The sequence below is a fragment of the Hyperolius riggenbachi genome, chromosome 6, assembly GCF_040937935.1.
Source record: "Hyperolius riggenbachi isolate aHypRig1 chromosome 6, aHypRig1.pri, whole genome shotgun sequence".
Classification (NCBI taxonomy): Eukaryota; Metazoa; Chordata; class Amphibia; order Anura; family Hyperoliidae; genus Hyperolius; species Hyperolius riggenbachi.
Window position 1 is genome coordinate 345,376,688 of NC_090651.1, and position 20,765 is coordinate 345,397,452.

A 20,765-nucleotide genomic window follows, 5' to 3' on the forward strand; every position below is an offset into this window, starting at 1 on the left:
AGTAAACACCTAATCTGCTCTTTGTTTCATTGTTCTCTGTTTAATTTGCCTGTTATCACCTCTGATAAGAATCCCCGACTGAGCAGTCAGTCTGGCTTTACTACAGAATCATTATAGCTGAGACTGGGTTCTTTGGTGTCTTTTCAAGCCCAAGCCTGCCCCCTGCTGGCTCTGCTCAGGAATCATTATAGCTGAGTCATTATAGCAAAGCCAGACTCAATGCTCAGTCCGGGATTCTTATCTCAGCTAGATAACAGACACTTTTAGCAGTGAGGATGAAACAGAGAGCAGGGTAAATGTTTTCTCTAATGTTCCCACTGATTTCTATGGTAAAATACATGAGGGTGCTTCGTCTCTGGTTCACTTTAAGTGCTTTAGAAAACAAGGCAGGAATGTATGTGTATTACAGTTAAGAAATAGAACATTTGTAGCAAAGACCAGTACAGGAAGAGTTAAAAAAACTTCTGTTGTTATCAATGCAAAAGAGCTTCTCTGAGCTCTCTTTGATCCACTGGGTGGAATGCAGTCTTGTTTTCTGAAGCACTTAAAGGGAACCTAAACTGAGAAGGATATGGATTTTTTCTTTTAAAATAATACCAGTTGCCGGACTCTCCTGCTGAGCCTGGGAAAAGTAGCTCTGGACAAGACAGGAAGCTGAAAGTTTAGTCAGTATCAGTCTGTACCCGCAGCCCTGCTGCTAGGATAGTGCATACAGATTGATGATGCCATCAGGATATTTTATATTTATTTAGGTTATAAAGTGATCTTCATCAGAATAAGTTCAGCAGTGTGGATGGAGGCGGTTTCTGCTATACAGGAGTTCCCCTTTAACCTCCGTGAATTAAGAAAGCCATATCATAAAAGTCTCTGCTTCCATGGCTACAAAACGTTATTTCTCTTGCCTCCTTTGCATCTACAGACTCTTTGCAAACCCGGTCACATATATGGGATGAATGGGCTTTGTCTTACGGAAAGAGATGTGAGATATTAATATCTTCCTTCACTTTGTGCTGCCTGAGGTTCCTCCTCCTTCCACTATCGGAGTTCTTTCTCTGCCATCTTGGTCGTGTCACCATAGTGCAGCTCAAGCCATTGCAGACAACGCAGCTGCTATGGGACTCGGGAGATGCAGGAGCCCAGTGCTGTGTGACGGCAAGAAAGTCTATTCAAGCAACATTGCCGCCTATCACATGATTCTGAAAGAATATGAATATAAACGCTAAATCTGTCACCTCTATCTAATGACGTCATGATTAGGTCACTGGCACTGAATGAAGGTGCGTACACACCTAACCTACCTCATCCGTCGGAACCCGATTCCCTTTGGCGACATCGCTGCACTGGCCTGTACAGATGCATGTCAGCTGTGTTGTTATGAGGGGGGGGGGGGGGGGGGGCAGAGGGACAATGGAGTGGCACATGGCATCACCAGGCGGGCGGGGAAGAAGCATCTTCTAAGAAGTTGGCCACTGCTAGGCCAAGTTGATGTGCTGGGCCGCTTGCAGAGCGGCCACCGCTGGTCGGGGGCCTCTGTACACATGCCTATCGGTTGAGGCGGTCACCATCGACCGACCCAGCTGACTTAAGTTAGGCATGTGTATGAGGTTTTATTCACACTAAGTTCATTGTTCTGCACTTGTGATGAAATGGGTGGAAAGATTTTCTACGGGCCGGTCCACCTCAGTCCAGTTTTTGTGTTTGTTGCCCAAAGGTATGATTTTTTGGGGGGTGGGGGAACGACAGCGGACTACATTGTCATACTTCCAATGAATGGCAGTTGTCTGTACCAACATGGCACTGTAGTGGATTTCAGCTCATCTCTGGAGCATCATAGAGGCTGCCTCTAGTGGGTCCAATGCAATATGAGCTAAGCCTCAAGGTACCGTAAAACAAGAGATTACAGGTGTCTATTCTAGATGCACTTGGCTTGCTTTCGGAAACCCGAACGATGTTGAAAACCTCAATTCAGCACTCAAGCTAGAGTACAGAGTTGCGCTCCTCATTGCTCTTGATGCTTCCTCCTTCCAAACCGGAAGAAGGTAGCATTGGAGTCATGTAACGCGTGGCTTGAGGGACCTCCCTGTGACCCTGTCCTCTAGCTTTGGTGCTTAAGTGTGGTCTTTGGCAAAATTCAGGTTTCTGAATTCAGGATCCCAAATTCAAGTTCCAACACTACCCTGACAATACCTCCATCCAGCGGTAGTTGAAAGTGGTTTGGCAGAGAGGAAAGTCTTGCCCATCATGGTCCTGTACTTCCACCATGGCATTCTACGTACATGTTGCCAAATCTTTACTCTGTAGCGCACCTCCATCACAACCTTTGAAGCCTGATGTAATAGAAAAGACCACATGTGATGCTCTGCTATAAAAGCCAGTACCTCGTCTTCTCCAAAATGTCCACTCCAACCAAAACTGTCCACAAAACACTCTCAACACACTTTTTTTTTTTGTTAATCTGCCACCATAACTACTCGGTAAACGATTACGCAATGGAGTCACTAGGATTTTTTGCAATGGGCCTATTGTACCCCAAAGCCCTCTTCCTCTCATAAAATGAATAAAAGATACACAAAGTAGAAATTTGCCTTCTTTATACAGATTGTATTTACAGATCTCCCCTCCATGAGAACAGGGAGAACCAGACACAATGCATCACTTTTGGACAGAGAGTAGAATATGTAGATCATCCCTTTATGTCCCTGAGAGGCCAGGCTGACTTCCAGAACTGCTGCTTTATGGCCCACCTGTAGCCTAAACATTTTACAGAGCCATATAATCCAACTAGCAGACCACAGTTTTGGCCTTCACCAGTGCCAGGTATAGATTGGATATGGTTCTGTGGATGGGGCTTTTAGGTTCTTTTTAAACTCGCTTCTGTTTTGTATAACTTAACTGGGTAGCATGCACATATCACTCTTGTGAGTCCTACCCACAGAAGAGCCACATCTGCTGAATGCCTTGCCCTGATGAAGGCCTTGCTAATCCGCTGCTTCTAATATTTGTAGCCTAAGGCCTCTTTCAGACAGGAGGCTGAACTGCACACTTGCTAACACTTAGGCTAATCTAGTCTGGCTTTTAGCTTCAAATATTTTATTAACATTTTCAAATGTAACATACACGCAGTGAGATGCCCGGAAAAGAGGGCCGCGCAATGTTGCATCAATTAGGAAAGCAGAACAGCACTTGGTAGCAGAACAAGTAAAAAGAATGAAAAGTCACAGATATTCAACAATTATGGAAGCATCAGAAAACAAGAGGACATTGACATTGGGCTCAAAGTTAATTTCTCACTGGACAAGTCAACAAGACAAAGCACATGATCGAAGGCCGAGTGACAAGATAGCCAAGGTAGTGAGTATTTCTGGTGGTTTATTAGTTTTGTTAGCATCCTGATTTTTTTGGCTGATAAAAGGCCACGGAATTTACTATTTTGACTGTTTCCTTACTTTTAGCTCTTAGTGTGGTTCCTGATTTGTAAATATATTATTATTTACGAACTATTTGGCCCCTGCAATATGGCTATATATTGCCCAATTATATTTGTTAGTTACCGGATTTCTGAAGTATCCTTATGTCGGAGCATTTTTTTTACATTGAATAGCGCATTATCTTTTTATATATTATATATTGTGTAATTATTTTAGGTGGTGTTTCCTGGCTTGATTTTGTCCAGATGGTGCCCGTCCCAATTTTTGTCCTGTATATTACAGGTATTCTGGTTTTTTCCCTGTATCTCCTCCTTTCCCTTCATTCAGTGGTGAGGTGGATTTGTCTGCTCTCTTTTCCTTCCCGTTTTCTATAGGATCTATGATTCCTACACAGTTTGGTTATTTCTTTTTTTCAGGTGCCTTATGTTTATTTTTTATTTTATTTTTATTTTCTGGCTTATTTTTTTCTGGCTTATTTCTCTTGGGTCTATTTATTTTTTTCTGGTCTGCTCTTATCTTGGTATTTTTGATTATGTTACCATTGTTGCAATTTAATTTTCATATTCATTTTTATTGTTTGGTGCAGTTTGCTTGCTTTATTGTTAATTACTGTAATTTAATGTTGTATTTTCTATACAGCACATTTTAGATTATGTTTGTGAAGGTCTGAAGGAGGTTACTACGAAACAAGTCGACATTGTCGCCTTTTTAAACAATCGCATATTTCAACATATGTTTTTGGTACTTGATAATGGGATGTTGTTTGCAAAGATGAATTTGCTTGAAGATTTGTGAACTCTGTTTTTACAAAATAACTTTTGAGGCATTAAAATTTAAGATCATCTTGAAACTTTTTTTGTCTCTTCAAAAATACTTTTTTACTATATATCCTTGTACTATATGTTTATGATAAAGATAGCCAAGGTTGCCAGGTCTTAACCACCCTGGCGTTCTATTGATTGCGCCAAGGTGGCGGCGCAGCAGTATTTTTTGCATTTTTTTTTAAAACATGTAGCTAGCTTAGCGCAAGCTACATGATTCCCCCCTCCCTGCGGCATTCCTCCCACCCCTCCGATCGCCGCCGGCAGTCAAGCCCATCTGGAAATTTCCTTTAGGGCTTCCCCCGAACGGAATGACGTCATCGACTTCGTGACGTCACAGGGAGTCCTGATCCACCCCTCAGCACTGCCTGGCTCTGATTGGCCAGGCTGCACCCGGGGTCTCGGGGGGGCCCTGTTACGCGGTGGGTAGTGGCGCATCGGCAGCAATCGGTGGCAATCGTCCCCAACACGCAGCTAGCAAGGTGCTAGCTGCGTGTTTTTAAAAAAAAAAAATTTGAAAATCGGCCAACCAGGGCCTGAGCGGTACCCTGAGCTCGTCCATACCGCCAAGGAGGTTAATGAATATTTCTAGGGTATTGTTGACAATCACCAGTAGGCGTTCTGAGATAAGAATATCCATTATGTTGAGATCAGTGAGGTCAACAGATAAAGAAGGCAGGAAGGCCATTGGTGAGCAATGTGTAATCTGGCAGCTTTGGAAACATGCTGGGATAATCTGTGTTGGAGAAACTTCCAACCTCGAGTTTTATGACCTAAGAAGAGCAGGAGGTGATCTGAAGCAAAAAGAAACCTCTAGAGCTGTGCTAATTAGGAAGGTAATCTTGGCCCAGAATCATTGACCACGGGGCAAAACCATCAAACATGTATATCCAGGCCAGGATTTATCTCACTGGGGCCTATAGGCACAGATGTCTTGGCACCTTAAACTTTGCCCTCCATGAACCTACAAACCCCCACCAAACTGCACCCCAAATGTGGCCCAACTGTGACTTCTCCCTTATTTCCCTTGCCCGTCATAGGTAACTACAGGTGCCCCTTAGTATTAGGTAGCCAGAAGTAACCTCAAAATTCAGTAGTGTGATGAAACGCGGAAAAGCCGCTGTCTCTCAAGGCGAGGCGGCTGTTTCCGCGTCCAGCATGGCGTCACAACGCGGAAAAAACGCCGCATGCCGCTTAGGCAGAGCGGCGGAATCCGCATCGGAGGCGGCTCCCGCACTCAGTTCACTGGATACATTGCAAGACAGTACTGGTGTGGCTGGGACTGATAGTCCACCAAGATTCAGACTTACACGCGCGCGAGCACAGAGGCAGAGTTTAAATAGCAGTTAGAAGGGTGTCGGCTGACCAGCTGGGTCAGCTGACAAATTCCACTGCTCTCATTGGACCAGCAATTAGGGAGGTCCTGGAAAGGTCCTAGAGTATATATACTGCTGGTTGTTCACTTGCTCTTTGTCTGGCGTGCGATCACATATGTGGAAGCACCCAGATCCGTAGTCAGATCCGCAAGTGTGCCGGGACCAGCTGGAGCTGTAATCCTACACTTAGCTAGATTTTGTTGATAGCTTAAAGTACTAGTTTGATTGTGATTATTTGTTATGACTTTTGCCTGCCTTGACTACCCTTCTGAACTCTGATCTTGTACCTTGATATTTCTGATACCCTGTTGCCGAACCCCGGCTCGTTTCTAGACTCCGCCTCAGTCTCCTGATTCTGTACCTCGATATTTCTGATACCCCGTTACTGAACCCTGCCTGTACTTAGACTCCGCCTTTGCCTCCTGATCTTGTACTTTATCTGTCCGTGTGTGTACGACCTGGCTTGTCCGACCTCGAGAACCGACCTTACCGTTAGAGGCGGTTCCTCGCTCTGTTAGCGACCTTTCCTCCTGAGGGTCACTTCCAGACATCCTTCCTACTGTCAGTCTGACTCCTCCCGTCTTGGAGAGCTCAGGTCTGCAGAAGGAATCTGTGCAGTACTCCTTGCTGCACTGAGGCCTAGTCCTCAAAGTGTTACTGTTACACCAAACACTACACTCTACTCAGGTGAACAGAGGTTAGCTAGTATATCGGATTATCGGTGAGACTGCAGATCACTTATAATCTGGTATATATCTGTATTCCCAGTGATACTGCAGATCACCGGTAATCAGATCCTCTCTGTGCTTCACCGATCGTTACAGAACGCCAGACCCAAATACAAAATGGACGCAAACACTGATTGTCTGGGTGTACTTGCCACTTCGGTGGACAACATCAATCAAGTACTGGGCGCCCACATAACTCTTATTGATGCTCTATCAGGGTCTGTACAAACCCTCCAGACATCAGTGGATCATGTGCGATCCTCTCCTAGCTCTGACATACGTATGCCTGTACCTGAAAGCTTTTCCGGCCACAGATCTGACTTCCGGAATTTTAGGAGTAGAGTATTGTCCTATTTTGAGTTGAGACCCCAATCTTCGGGTACTGAGACCCAGAGGGTCACGTTTATAAAGACTTTGTTGTCTGGCGACTCCCAGTCTTGGGCATATAGCCTGCCCGCCGGAGACAAAGCTCTTACCTCTGTAGAGGAATTCTTTAAAGCTATGGCAGTAATTTACGACGATTCGGACCTTGCTTCGACTTCTGAGCGGAAGCTCAAGCTTTTGCGTCAAGGCGAAGGTCCGGTCGAAGATTACGCGGCCGAGTTTAGGAGGTGGTCAGTTACGGCCAGGTGGGACACTTATGCCCTATTAGATCGTTTCTTGTCAGGGCTGTCCGATGAGGTCTCTGATTTGATGTTAAGCCAGCCCGAGCCCAGAACAGTCGATGAGGCCATCTCAGCGGCCATCCGAATCGACCGCAGGCTGCGCTACCAAAAACAGACCAGGGGTAGTTCCCGTGTCAGAGGGGTATCTTACACTACGGTCCCAGTGACTCCACCTCCTACTATTTCACCTTCTCCCGTCTTGCCTCCATCCGAGCCGATACAGATTGCTCGGTCAAAATTGACCCAGGTAGAGCGAAGACGGAGAATGACCGAACAGCTGTGTCTGTACTGTGCTGAAGGGGGGCATATAGTACAGAACTGCCCTAACAAGCCGGGAAGATGCTACCGTTTAGGAGTGGTAGGGGGTAGCACCCTAGGTGCCCGGCTCATACCCTTAAACGAAAAACGTTTGCTCCTTCCATGTATGATTACATGGGGGGACAAATCTGAAGCCACAGAAGCCTTTGTTGATTCTGGCTCCGCGGCTAACTTTATGAGTTCAGAGTTCGCAGAAAAGTTGGGCATTCCGCTCACCCCAGTAAAACCACCTATCCAGGTTACTGCTGTGGACGACTCCCCGCTGCAAAGGGACCGTCCGCTGTCTCAGACACCAGAGGTGGAAGTCACTATTGGGGTTCTGCATAACGAAAGTCTAAGTTGCTTTGTATTACACATGACCACCTCCACAATTGTTTTAGGAATGCCCTGGCTGCAGCTCCATTCGCCACAGATTAATTGGGCTACAGGACAATTAACTAGTTGGTCAGACTTCTGTTCCCAACAGTGTCTAGGGAAGGTGACTTTAGGTCAGACCAAGTTGCATGTGGAGGGGGTTCCCGAGCAATACTCCGAGTTCTCGGATGTATTCTGTCCCAAGGCTGCTGACAAGTTACCTCCTCATCGCCCTTTCGATTGCCCCATCGATCTCCGTGCCGGTTGTATGCCCCCTAGGGGTCACCTGTATAATTTGTCTGGACCAGAGAAAATAGCGATGCAGGAGTACATTCGTGACAATTTAGCCAAAGGGTTCATTCGCCCCTCCCGGTCGCCTGCAGGGGCCGGATTCTTTTTTGTTAAGAAAAAAGACGGAGGGCTGCGACCATGCATCGACTACCGTGGCCTGAATAAAATCACGGTGAAGAATCGTTATCCGTTACCATTGATAGACGATTTATTTACGCAAGTCACCAACGCTAAGATCTTTTCAAAATTAGATCTGAGGGGTGCATACAACCTGGTCCGCATTAGAAAGGGTGATGAATGGAAGACGGCCTTCAACACTCCCGACGGGCATTACGAGTACTTAGTGATGCCCTTCGGGTTGTGCAATGCGCCAGCCGTCTTTCAAGAATTAATCAACGAGGTATTCAGGGAGGTGTTGGGTAGGTTTGTACTAGTATACCTTGACGATATACTAATCTATTCCAACAACCTCCCCGAGCACAGGGTCCACGTTAAATTCGTGTTGGACAAATTGAGGCAAAATATGCTGTATGCCAAGGTGGAAAAATGTATTTTCGAGGTGACCACTGTCACATTTTTAGGGTATGTGATCTCCACCTCAGGCCTGTCAATGGATCCTGCCAAGGTCACAGCTGTCCTGGAATGGCCACAGCCAGTGGGGTTGAAGCCCCTGCAAAGATTTTTAGGTTTTGCAAATTACTATAGGAGGTTCATAAAGGGATACTCCACGATAATTGCCCCTCTTACCAGTCTCACAAAAAAGGGGGCAGATACCAACCACTGGTCTCCTGAGGCTGAGGCAGCTTTTTCTCACTTGAAAAAATTGTTTTGCTCTGCACCCATATTGAGACACGTAGACACCTCTTACCCATTCATTGTGGAGGTTGATGCCTCAGAAGTTGGAGTAGGGGCTGTGCTGTCTCAACGCTCTGGGCTGCAGGGAAGGTTGCACCCGTGTGCCTATTTCTCTCGGAGGTTTTCTCCGGCAGAGAAAAACTACGACATAGGCAACCGGGAACTTCTGGCCATTAAATTGGCATTTGAAGAATGGCGCCACTGGTTAGAAGGGGCAGAACACACGATCACGGTGTATACTGATCACAAGAATCTGGAATACATCGAGGGGGCTAAGAGACTAAGTCCCCGACAGGCCCGTTGGTCGTTATTTTTTACGAGGTTCAGATTTATTATCACATACACTCCAGGCAGCAAAAACATCAAGGCAGATGCCCTGTCCAGATGTTTCGAATTAGAGACAGCACAGCCCCCCGCTCCTGAGTCCATCATCCCGCAGAGGCTGGTGTTAGCAGCCACAGAGACCTGGGAGGATTGGACAAAGGTTTTGGGTCCCTTTCAGCAGGATGTCCCTGAGGGAAAACCGGAGGGGGTCTTGTTTATCCCACTGTTTTTTCGTCTACAGGTCTTACAAATGTTTCACGCCCATAAGAGTGCTGGTCACCCTGGTGCTGCCAGAACGCAGGATCTGATTGCCAGGTGTGCTTGGTGGCCTTCTATGGCATCAGACTGCAAGGAATATGTCAGGGAATGTGCGGTATGTGCCAAAAGTAAACCCTCCCGGCAGGCACCTGTCGGTACCTTACAGCCTTTACCCGCCCCGAGTGAACCATGGACCCACTTGTCCATGGATTTTGTGGGTGAGCTCCCCAGGTCTGAAGGCATGTCGGTCATTTGGGTGGTAGTCGACCGCTTCAGCAAAATGGCCCATTTCGTGCCTTTGAAAGGACTCCCCTCGGCCCAAGAATTGGCTGACCTATTCATCGTCCACATTTTCCGGCTGCACGGCATTCCGGAGAACATTGTGTCCGATCGGGGAGTCCAATTTATCTCTAAATTCTGGAGGGCATTTTGCCACCAAATGGGCATGAAGCTGTCTTTCTCGTCAGGCTACCACCCACAGACGAATGGGCAGACTGAACGAATTAATCAGTCTTTAGAACAGTTTTTAAGATGTTACGTTGCGGAGGCACAGAATGACTGGGTGAAGTTTCTGGCTTTTGCAGAATTTGCGCAGAATAATTTAAAGAGTTCTTCTTCTGGTTTTTCCCCGTTCCAGATTGTGACAGGGAGGTCGCCCAAGTTCTCCCCTTTGCCAGTTGCCTCTTCTCCGTTCCCAGCACTGGAGTATTGGCAGAGGTCACTCAGGGACAATTGGGGAATTGTTAGAGATAATTTGCAGAAAGCGTTCCAAAGTCAAAAGGGTCAAGCGGACAAGAGACGTTCCATGGAATGGAAGTTTCAGCCAGGGGATTTAGTCTGGGTGTCCACACGTCACTTGACCCTGAAGCAGCCTTCTGCCAAACTGGGCCCCAGGTTTGTGGGTCCGTTTTCTGTGACCAAAAAGATCAACAACGTCACTTATACCGTTGATCTCCCCGCCAGCATGCGTGGGGTGAGATCATTTCACGTATCCCTGCTCAAACCTGCAGTCCATGTGGGCCCTACTCCTCCTCCTCCTGTCCTGGTGGATAGTCATCCTGAGTTCGAAATAGAGAAAATTTTGGACTCTCGCATTGTCCAGAACTCGGTACAGTATCTGGTACACTGGAAGGGATATGGCATTGAGGAGAGACAGTGGGTACCGGGGACTCGCATGCATGCGGATGAGTTGAGGAAAGAGTTTCATGCCTTACACCCCGAGAAGCCTGGTAGGAGTTGTCCGGAGTCCACTCCTCGAGGGGGGGGTACTGTGATGAAACGCGGAAAAGCCGCTGTCTCTCAAGGCGAGGCGGCTGTTTCCGCGTCCAGCATGGCGTCACAACGCGGAAAAAACGCCGCATGCCGCTTAGGCAGAGCGGCGGAATCCGCATCGGAGGCGGCTCCCGCACTCAGTTCACTGGATACATTGCAAGACAGTACTGGTGTGGCTGGGACTGATAGTCCACCAAGATTCAGACTTACACGCGCGCGAGCACAGAGGCAGAGTTTAAATAGCAGTTAGAAGGGTGTCGGCTGACCAGCTGGGTCAGCTGACAAATTCCACTGCTCTCATTGGACCAGCAATTAGGGAGGTCCTGGAAAGGTCCTAGAGTATATATACTGCTGGTTGTTCACTTGCTCTTTGTCTGGCGTGCGATCACATATGTGGAAGCACCCAGATCCGTAGTCAGATCCGCAAGTGTGCCGGGACCAGCTGGAGCTGTAATCCTACACTTAGCTAGATTTTGTTGATAGCTTAAAGTACTAGTTTGATTGTGATTATTTGTTATGACTTTTGCCTGCCTTGACAACCCTTCTGAACTCTGATCTTGTACCTTGATATTTCTGATACCCTGTTGCCGAACCCCGGCTCGTTTCTAGACTCCGCCTCAGTCTCCTGATTCTGTACCTCGATATTTCTGATACCCCGTTACTGAACCCTGCCTGTACTTAGACTCCGCCTTTGCCTCCTGATCTTGTACTTTATCTGTCCGTGTGTGTACGACCTGGCTTGTCCGACCTCGAGAACCGACCTTACCGTTAGAGGCGGTTCCTGGCTCTGTTAGCGACCTTTCCTCCTGAGGGTCACTTCCAGACATCCTTCCTACTGTCAGTCTGACTCCTCCCGTCTTGGAGAGCTCAGGTCTGCAGAAGGAATCTGTGCAGTACTCCTTGCTGCACTGAGGCCTAGTCCTCAAAGTGTTACTGTTACACCAAACACTACACTCTACTCAGGTGAACAGAGGTTAGCTAGTATATCGGATTATCGGTGAGACTGCAGATCACTTATAATCTGGTATATATCTGTATTCCCAGTGATACTGCAGATCACCGGTAATCAGATCCTCTCTGTGCTTCACCGATCGTTACAAGTAGCTAGAGGTGCCCCCAAGTATTATGTAGCTAGAGGAACCTCAGTATTAAGTAGCTAGAGGTGTTCCCTGACTGAAGGGAGATCTTTGTCAGTGGAATGCAGAGAGCAGGGTGAGTAACCTTTCATTTACCACTCTCACCAGAGCTCTAAATAGGGTGAAAGTGAGGGAGGTACTCGGGGAGGGGAGTGAGCCGCCTTTCCATCATCAGGCGCCTGTAGTGCCTTATCATAAATCCAGCCCAGTGTATTAAAGTGCCAATGTGGCCACACCCTATGAAACAGAGGTTTGATTTGGAGGGAGAGATTATATGAAGTCTACCAGGGGTGATGTATGAATGGTGGAGAATTGTATAGTTTTTTTTCTCTGAGGGAAAAATAACGACTCCCTTTGGCCATTGTGAGGCAACATTTTGACCATCTCTCGACTGAATCCTGTCTGGCTCTTGTGTATTTGGTATGTGTTTATTACTTCTGATGGAGTTTTGGTCTTATTAGCAGTCTGCGGTCCTATAATTCCACACCTGCTCCATGCGGTGCGTTCCTGATTCACAATCCCTTCGGTATCCCCCAGCTTAGAAGCAAAACCACCATTTTTTTGTTTAGCATTTCCATAAATGCATTTGGTTTCTCCGCATATCACGGCATTTCAGACCACTGGGAGCGGCGGTATTACCATCCCATTCTAGACGGAACAATCCAGCTGCTTCTGTTCTACTCTTAATGCCTTCAAACCACCCGAGAAGGATGCGAAGGAGAACAGAAGAACATGCTGCAGATGTTTTTAATTCAGCTTCTCCGGGAAATGTGATTGGCTGGGAGAACTGCAGAAAGGAGCACAATATAAGATACTTTTGTGTGACTGTTCAAGAAAACTTTAGACATCAAAGCAGGGCTTCCATCAGAAATTTCTGGGCCCCATACTGGGAAAACCTACTGGGCCCCCTCACTCCCCCCCCCCCCCCCCACACACACACACATATTTAAAGGATACCCAATGTGGCATGTGACATGATGAGATAGACATGTGTATGTACAGTGCCTAGCACACAAATAACTATACTGTTATTTTTTCTTTCTCTGCCTGAAAGAGTTAAATATCAGGTATGTACGTGGCTGACTCAGTCCTGACTCAGACAGGAAGTGACTACAGTGTGACCCTCACTGATAAGAAATTCCAACTATAAAACACTTTCCTAGCAGAAAATGACTTCTGGGAGCAGGAAAGAGATAAAAGGGTCTATAGTACATAGATTTTAGCTCTGACATACTTTAATGAATGTGTCATTGAGCAAAAACAATAAAACAGTTAAAACGTAAAAAGTATATTTAAACATAAAATAAAACTGGAATATCTTAAAAAGTCGTTTTTAGGAGAAAGAAGATAGATACAATTGTTTATTTCATTAGTTTACTTTTGCCTCAGGTGTCCTTTAAGGTGATCACCGGCGATTAGCAAAGTGATGTGACATGTAACCCTATGCGGTTATTCTTGAGCAGCATTTGCAATTTTTGAAAATCGCAAATGAGCTGCATGCAGCATTTTCTCAGTGATTCACAGGAATGAGAACGGCAGTGCACAAGCATGGCAAAATCACTAAAAATCGCAATGCAAAATCGGAAGGCTGAGGCGACCATAGCCACACCCACTGATAGTTTGTACATTATTTGACAGACTTGCAGTTGGGGCCCATGTTTGTGGTATTGTTTGCCGGGCTCCAGACTCCCTCGGGCCCCACAATGCAGTCCCACCTGTGATGCCCTGAACACGGCCCTACATTTACGTATAAGACCCTGGATCGCCACCTTTGAAGACCATTTCCACAAATACTACTTTTTGTAATTAATCCCTCCCACTAATTAATCCCTCCCACTTTGCTGTACCCCTTATCCCAGAAAGTCCCCCATTCTCTTCTAGAGGGGTTCTCAACTCTGTGGTCACATGACCGAACTGCCTTCCCGGTTAAGCCAATTGGAGCTATTTCACAACTGCAGGAACTTTCTCATTACTCCTGCATTGTCATGCTCTCTTGCCAAATCGCTCTCAAAGCTTCTGCCCTTACTACAAAGAGCAATGCCCTTCCTCTCGTTGGTGGTGAAGGGGAGGAGTCAAAAGCACCACACACCCTCACTGCAGTAAACAGTTAATGGTAAAACTGTAGTTAATCTTTAAACCGTTATCATTGTGAAGGTGGCAGGTGATATGGTTACAACATACAGCAGAACGGAGGGAGTTAATTTGCAATATCCCTCCCCCACCCCTCCCTCCCCCACCTCAGTGTGATTTTGGCTGGAATCAAAGATGTAGCAACAACCCACAGGAAGATATCTAAAGTTACTACTCCCTCTGGTGGTCAAACAGGTCAATGAAGACCAAAGTACTTTTACTTTGCTATTATTGCTGTATTAACCTACTATCTTTTACTCCTCTTTAGTTAGATACCAAGATACTGGCATCAATGTACACCTTCCCTTTAGTCTCCTTATACTTAGGAAACATGAGGTGGAAATAGAGTGATGACGAGATAAACAATTGTTTCTAACCTCCTTCTCCTAAAATTACTTTTATTACTTTTATTTTTAGTTATATAGCTTTATTTTTATAACATTGCATCATTCTCTAATATTTACAGTTTACAAACTACACTCCGTATTTTAAACTATGAAACAGAGCAGAGCTAATGACCCTTTGAACTTTCCTGCAGTAAAACCTTAAACAAGAAACAGTGAGAGACAGGTTGAGATAAGTGCTTCAGAAAACAGCGCTGTAGCCACCAAGCTTGGCCAGAGAGCTCAGAGAATCTCTTTTGCATAGATAAGTGAAGTTTCTTAAAGTGAACCTCCAGACTAAAGATCTACTCAGCAGCACTGAAAAGGCTTGGTGTTTCTTTAACAGTTTCACAGCATCAGAACTGTTTTTATTACCGAAGCCTAATTATTAGCTGCACAGATGCTAAGCTCCTCCTCATCAAAGAAAACTGCCCGGGCATTTTTCCCCTGATGCTGTGCAAAGCATGATGGGATTTCCTATGTCGTTGTTCTCGTTGCCAGCAACTGGGAGAGGTGAATAGGACACAGGACAGTTGGAACTATGTTTCATGCTCCCTGTCACCTCCTTTCAACCAATAAGATGGCAGCCCCCATGAATCACAAACATTTGCCTGTTCTTTTAAAACAGGGTGGGTAAGAGATTATATTACCTATCTATTTTAATTAACATAACTAATGTAACTTAATGACAGTATGTTTGTTTAGGCTGAAGTTCCTCTTTAACTCTTCCTGTACTGGAAATAATATGAGGAGACTCATATTTGTGCTACCAGTGTTCTATTTCTTAGCGGTACTGCACATACAATTCATTATATCATATGTTTATTTTCACATCAGATTCCCTTTAAGCACATACAAGAGTAAGAGAGCTGTAAAGTACCCAGATGACAGTCACACCTTACGCACGTTAATTCTGTAAATTGCTTTCACCTTGCCGGCTGACCTCACGATTTCTGCTACCTGCAGATTGGTTTTCCTGCGGTCCTCTACGAGTCCTGGCACACTTCCGGATTCCATTTTCCACTCCACAGCCTGCTGAGAGTTGCTAAATCCCCACGGAGTTGCGTGAGGCCTGAACACTCGAGCGAGGGGCGCGCCGCTGAGAAACGCGACGGTCGTCCATGCGTCAGAGTCGCTGGGCCTTTAAGACGGGAGCCGTCTCCTTGTCACTGCATAATTTTCTGCTTTTCGTTGATAGCAAAAATGCAAATGAAGCAAAGATGGTTCGTTCGGGGATATAAGGAGTGAGTAATGACCCAAAACATGGAACTCTACCAAGAAAATATTGCATTAGTGGAAAAAAAAGACATTAAGAATTTGTTTGAGGCACGTGACTAGGAGCTCTGGGCGCTCCGACTACCTTCAGGATCAGCGTGTTTAGTCACAGAGACGTGTCCTAATTTCACTTCTCCAGTCAATGTTAAGGCACAGCACCAAGCAAATATATTGCTCCTTCTTTCAAATTCATAGTATTGGAGCTTGAGCTGCATGCTCTGTGACTGCTGTTATGTGCAGGGCTGTTAAGTATCTCAAGTCAGGTCTCAAATATCTCCTCATAATCTTATGCAAATTAGCTGAGAGTGATGATGTCAGCAAATCACCCCTCTGCCATTCAGACGCATCGTCATGACAGGCTGCCTACTACAATGTTTTTAAGGCATTAATGGTGAGTTCAGTTTTGGAGGTTAAAAACAAAACCAGACGGTATGGGGGAGGAGCTGAACTTCAAACCATGTGGCCCCCTTGCAAATGATTGGTGGGAACCTCCCCCCCCTTCCCTCCCCCTGATATTCCATTCCCATCACACGCTCTCCCCTACTCACCCCCAGTGCCACATAGCAAGTGCAACCATCATATCCATCCTTCCACTTACATTAAGTGTGAACACCATTCCTCCCCTTCCATTACATGTAATAATCACCTTGATATAGGCCCTCAAACACCCCCCCCCCCCCCCCCCCCCGACCATGAAGTGTATTCACCATTACCCTTTTCCCCTGCAACAACAAGTGCAGCCATCATAATCCCTTTATAAGTCCCCTACCCAAAAACAAGTGTGGCCAAACAACAGTGGCTGGCTGGGGCAGGTCAAGGCGGAGGCGAGAGAGGCTCCAGCCTCAAGGCGCAGTGTAGGGGGGGCGCCAACTCACTCAGCTATCATTTCCCGATTGTGTTTGAAGCAGAGAGAAATAAGAAAAGGGGATACATGGCAGTGACTGATTAAGGTGTTGGGAGCTCTGTGGTACCTCTTAGTCTAATAGCAACCAGTGAGTGACGGCTGGGGTGGGGGGGGTGCACTTTGGTGCCTCAGCCTTGGGTGCTGGAGGACCTTGTCCCATAATTCCTTAGCTATGGGACATTGGGGATTATTATCTGATGCAGTGGTTGATTTCGATCAGCTATCCACAGAAGATCGATCATCTCACCATTCTTCTGGATCTGTACAGCTCAGTGCCATCCTGCACTATACATATGCCAAGCTGCCAGCCATCCAATCCAGTGGCGTTGCTAAGGAGCTATGGGCCCCAGCATTTTACTTTGCCCACCAGCACTCTATACATAAAAGTTGATACGGCGCACCAAAACCTGCCAAGGACACCCACAGTGCCAGAGGTGCAAGAAGGGGATGGGGGACACTTTGTTAATGATCACTACTATTCAAAGCATCTATAGAAGTGATTATTACCAGAACATGACTAAAAAAAAGAGTTAAAACTGTGGTTGAGCAAGGGCCCTGGTGCAATCGCAACCTCTGCACCCCCTATTGCTATGTCACTGATCCAAATCAGATGCCTATGAATAAATTACAGTAATCTAATCTGCGTGGAAAATCAACCCATGTATAGCTACTGTCATACTTATTGCTGGAGAATAAACAAACAATGACCTTATGAGTGAAGGTCTATGCAAAACCAGCTGGAGGCGTGCCCCTGACTAAGCTATACTGCTTAACTGCAAGGAAGAAAACAGTGGTCATGCAGCGAGCTGTTCCATTCGGTAGGACATCGTCAACACATTCTTTCTTTCCTTAATCCTGTAAATCTTTTATTACATTGTTTGGTTGGACTGCAAAGTATTCTTCTCTCACAACAGAGTCCGCAGACGCGCGTTTCAGCTGTGTGGTTGGCGGACGGCCAGCAGCTCTGCTTCAAATACGGAACTTTTCCATCTGATTGCCCCACACACCTTCCAAATAAACAAATATGTAGTAAAGTTTTTTCTCAACCCAAATCTCTGCCAAAAGCGAGAACGAAAATAAAAAAAGCCTCTCTTTACTGTTGCTTCTGCGGATTCCAGATTTTGAATAACATTAACAAAAACGCTAATATCAGGGAAAATATTTACACAGCGCAGAAACACTTTTGCCGTTCCCAATCAGAGCCTGCAAATGTGCAAAACCGGAAACCGATACTATGGATTTGGCATTGGAGGAGGATGAGCGGATTGGCTTCTGGCGATAACTGTCGCCCAAACTATCATGCTTAAAGGGGCACTATGGCGAAAAATTGTAAAATTTAAAATATGTGCAAACAGACAAATAAGTACGTTTTTTTCCAGAGTAAAATGAGCCATAAATTACTTTTCTCCTATGTTGCTGTCACTTACAGTAAGTAGTAGAAATTTGACAGGAGCTGCAGATTTTTTGTACTAGTCCATCTCTTCATAGGGGATTCTCAGCAAGGCTTTTATTCTTTATAAAGATATTCCCTAAAAAGGATTTAAACAATGATGCTGGCAGCTTCCCTGCTCGCTAGACAGTATTTTGGCAGTTGGACAGAGGAACTGCCATTCACTAAGTGCTTTTGATAGTATATAAATCCCTGAGAATCCCCTATGAAGAGATGGACTAGTCCAAAACCTGTCACTTCTGTCAGATTTCTACTACCCACTGTAAGTGACAGCAACATAGGAGAAAAGTAATTTATGGCTCATTTTACTCTGGGAAAAAACGTACTTCTTATTTATACATGTTTGCACGTTTTAAATTTTACTAAATTTTAGTGCCCCTTTAAAGGGATTTTTGGAGCCTCTGCAACTTCTCTGGCTGCTAATTGGCGATTCAGCAAGCATGTCAACTGAAAGCATCTAATAGTTAATTCCAGGCAGGCTTTTCCATGCCTTGTAAACAGGCCGGGCCTGGTCTCCATGGCAACCGTCTCTATCACGTGTTGGCCAAGTACCACTTGTGTTCCATAAAGAAGCGTTTGTGTGGGAAGAAGGCAAAGAGGGAGAGAGGGAGAGGAGAAAAAAAATAAAACTTTTCAAGGGCGTTCTTTAACCCCGTTCCTCCTGCCACTCTCAGGTCACGCAGGAAGGGTGGATGCGTGCCAAAGCAGAAAGGACTAACTTTGTACCAATCCATCACCATCCCAGCACAAGTGTGGCATCGGCATGGCAACACAAGCAATCGCCTGGTACTGATCACTTCTACCATCCCGCCCACTCCCTCCCAAACAGGTTTCAGCTGAAAAAGAATCAACAATCGTTCAAACTACTACGGTTGTATCACTCAGTGCAGCACAACGCTCTACGGCCAATGATCCCTTGCCACTCTGCACCCCAGGGATTTTTCCTACAAGTCTGATCGCCCTTTAGACCAATATACCTTCTGAAATTAGATTGATCAAGCATGCTGAGGGCAACAGATGGCCAGCCGTTTCCCTTAAGAGGATCAATCTGTAAATGTGTACAGCCAGCCGCAATGAGGAGGAAACATCACATTTATTAGCAAGAAAGTAAAATTCCCTAGTGTTAAAGTGGACCTGAACTCTTGCACAGGACAGAAGCAAAACAGAGAGAAATGCATCCTGTATGTATTTAGAGAGTTTAGCCTGTCTAATTCCCCCTCATCTGTGTTCAATCACAAGTTGTAATTTGATCTCTCAGCTGTGTCAGCTGACTGCCACAGCAGAGAAGCTAATGGTAATCACAGGAGGTTAACAATATGCCTGCTTCCATGAAAACAGGAAGAGGAGGCAGAGGATCAGCTGGACAGCCGGGCAATGTGCATTATTTCAAAGGAAATAAACATGTCAGCCTCCATTTTCCTCACACCACGGGTTCCCTTTAAAGTGGACCTGAACTCTTGCACAGGGCAGAAGGAAACATACAGAAATGCACCCTGTATGTATTTAGAGAGTTTAGCCTGTCTGAGTCCCCCTTATCTGTGACTAATCACAAGTTGTAATTTGATTTGTCCGCTATGTCAGCTGACTGTCACAGCAGAGCAGCTAATTTGTAAACACAGGATGTAGGCCCTATATCTGCTTCCATGAAAGCAGGAAGTAGAAACAGTGCCCACCAACAGTGCCCACAGTAGAAACAGTTTCACACCAAGACGTTGCGTTTTAGAGGACGTTATGGCCGCATAACGTGCCCTTAACGCAACGCCAGGGGGTGTTGGAGGAGGATGCCAGAGTGAGCTGCGTTATGCAGCTCTTTGTGCGTACCGCAACCACGTTCCGATCACGTGGTCTCCGTGGTGCTGATTGGCTGGCGGGACCACGTGATGCGGAGTGTTCCACTCCGCAGCACGTGGTCGCGCCAGCCAATCAGCGGCCGCTCCAGGAAGACAACACTGCAAGTGCAGTGAATGCCATGTGCCTGGCTACATTAGCGGACTCTCCCTGCCTCCTCTCCGGCAGCATATATTAAAAAAAAACATTACTGAGCATGTGCACACAGTCTAATGCGGCTAAAGCCACATATAACGTACTGCATGCTGCACTTTCCCAGAACGTGCAGCGTTACCCTGCAACACAACGTGGGCACTGTGAACAGCGCATTGATTTTTCATTACTGTGCGTTACTCTGCGTTACAGGCTGTTCTAACGTGGGACTTTAACGTCTCACTGTGAAAGCAGCCTTATTGCAGGATTTGTATCAGTTGTAACAAAGAAATGTTTTTCTTTAAAGCTTATTATGCTGTTGCTTGCCTTTTAGAGCAGAAAGAAAGTTCTGAGTTCAGGTCTGCTTGAAAAGAAAAGTCAGATACTGAGTAAAGATGCTCACCAGTCTTCACACAACATTTTATTCCATTACTTAGTAAATGGCATTTGTGTTATTGAAATCACTGTGTATCATGGAGTAATATAAACTGACTTCCTGACAGGGACAGGAAGTCAGTTTATATTACTCCATGATACACAGTGATTTCAATAACACAAATGCCATTATTAGTAATGGAAAACAACTGATATAACTGATGGGATACAGACAGTGGGCTTGATTCATAAAGCCGCGCTAATAGTTAGCACGCTGGTGAAAACTAAAGCCCCTTATCACGCCTAAACTCAGTTTAGGCGTGATAAGTTTAGGCGTGATAAGTTTAGGCGTGATAAGGTTAGACGTGATAAGTTTAGGCATCATAAGTTTAGGCGTGATAAGTTTAGGCATCATAAGTTTAGGCATGATAAGTTTAGGCAT

At 45.8% G+C, this 20,765-nt stretch overlaps 1 protein-coding gene and 2 long non-coding RNA genes across 5 annotated transcripts in view; 1 reads left to right on the forward strand and 2 right to left on the reverse strand.

Annotated features, from left to right (window-relative positions):
- IGLON5 (IgLON family member 5) overlaps positions 1 to 20,765 on the reverse strand; it is a 677,528-nt gene that overhangs the window by 581,012 nt on the left and 75,751 nt on the right. The window lies entirely within an intron of this gene.
- The window catches only part of LOC137521800 (uncharacterized), a 188,100-nt gene that overhangs the window by 99,000 nt on the left and 68,335 nt on the right, over positions 1 to 20,765 (reverse strand). The window contains exons 2-3 of one of the 2 annotated variants that reach the window (XR_011022206.1): positions 2,188 to 2,327; positions 736 to 1,142 (exon numbers count right to left, since the gene is read on the reverse strand). This is a non-coding gene — a long non-coding RNA (uncharacterized lncRNA). Of the gene's footprint in view, positions 1 to 735; positions 1,143 to 2,187; positions 2,328 to 20,765 lie in introns of those variants that run through there. The other variant, XR_011022207.1, reaches the window with a different exon arrangement.
- Positions 1 to 20,765, forward strand: part of LOC137521799 (uncharacterized) — a 100,227-nt gene that overhangs the window by 33,146 nt on the left and 46,316 nt on the right. The gene's annotated exons all lie outside the window — the stretch shown is intronic.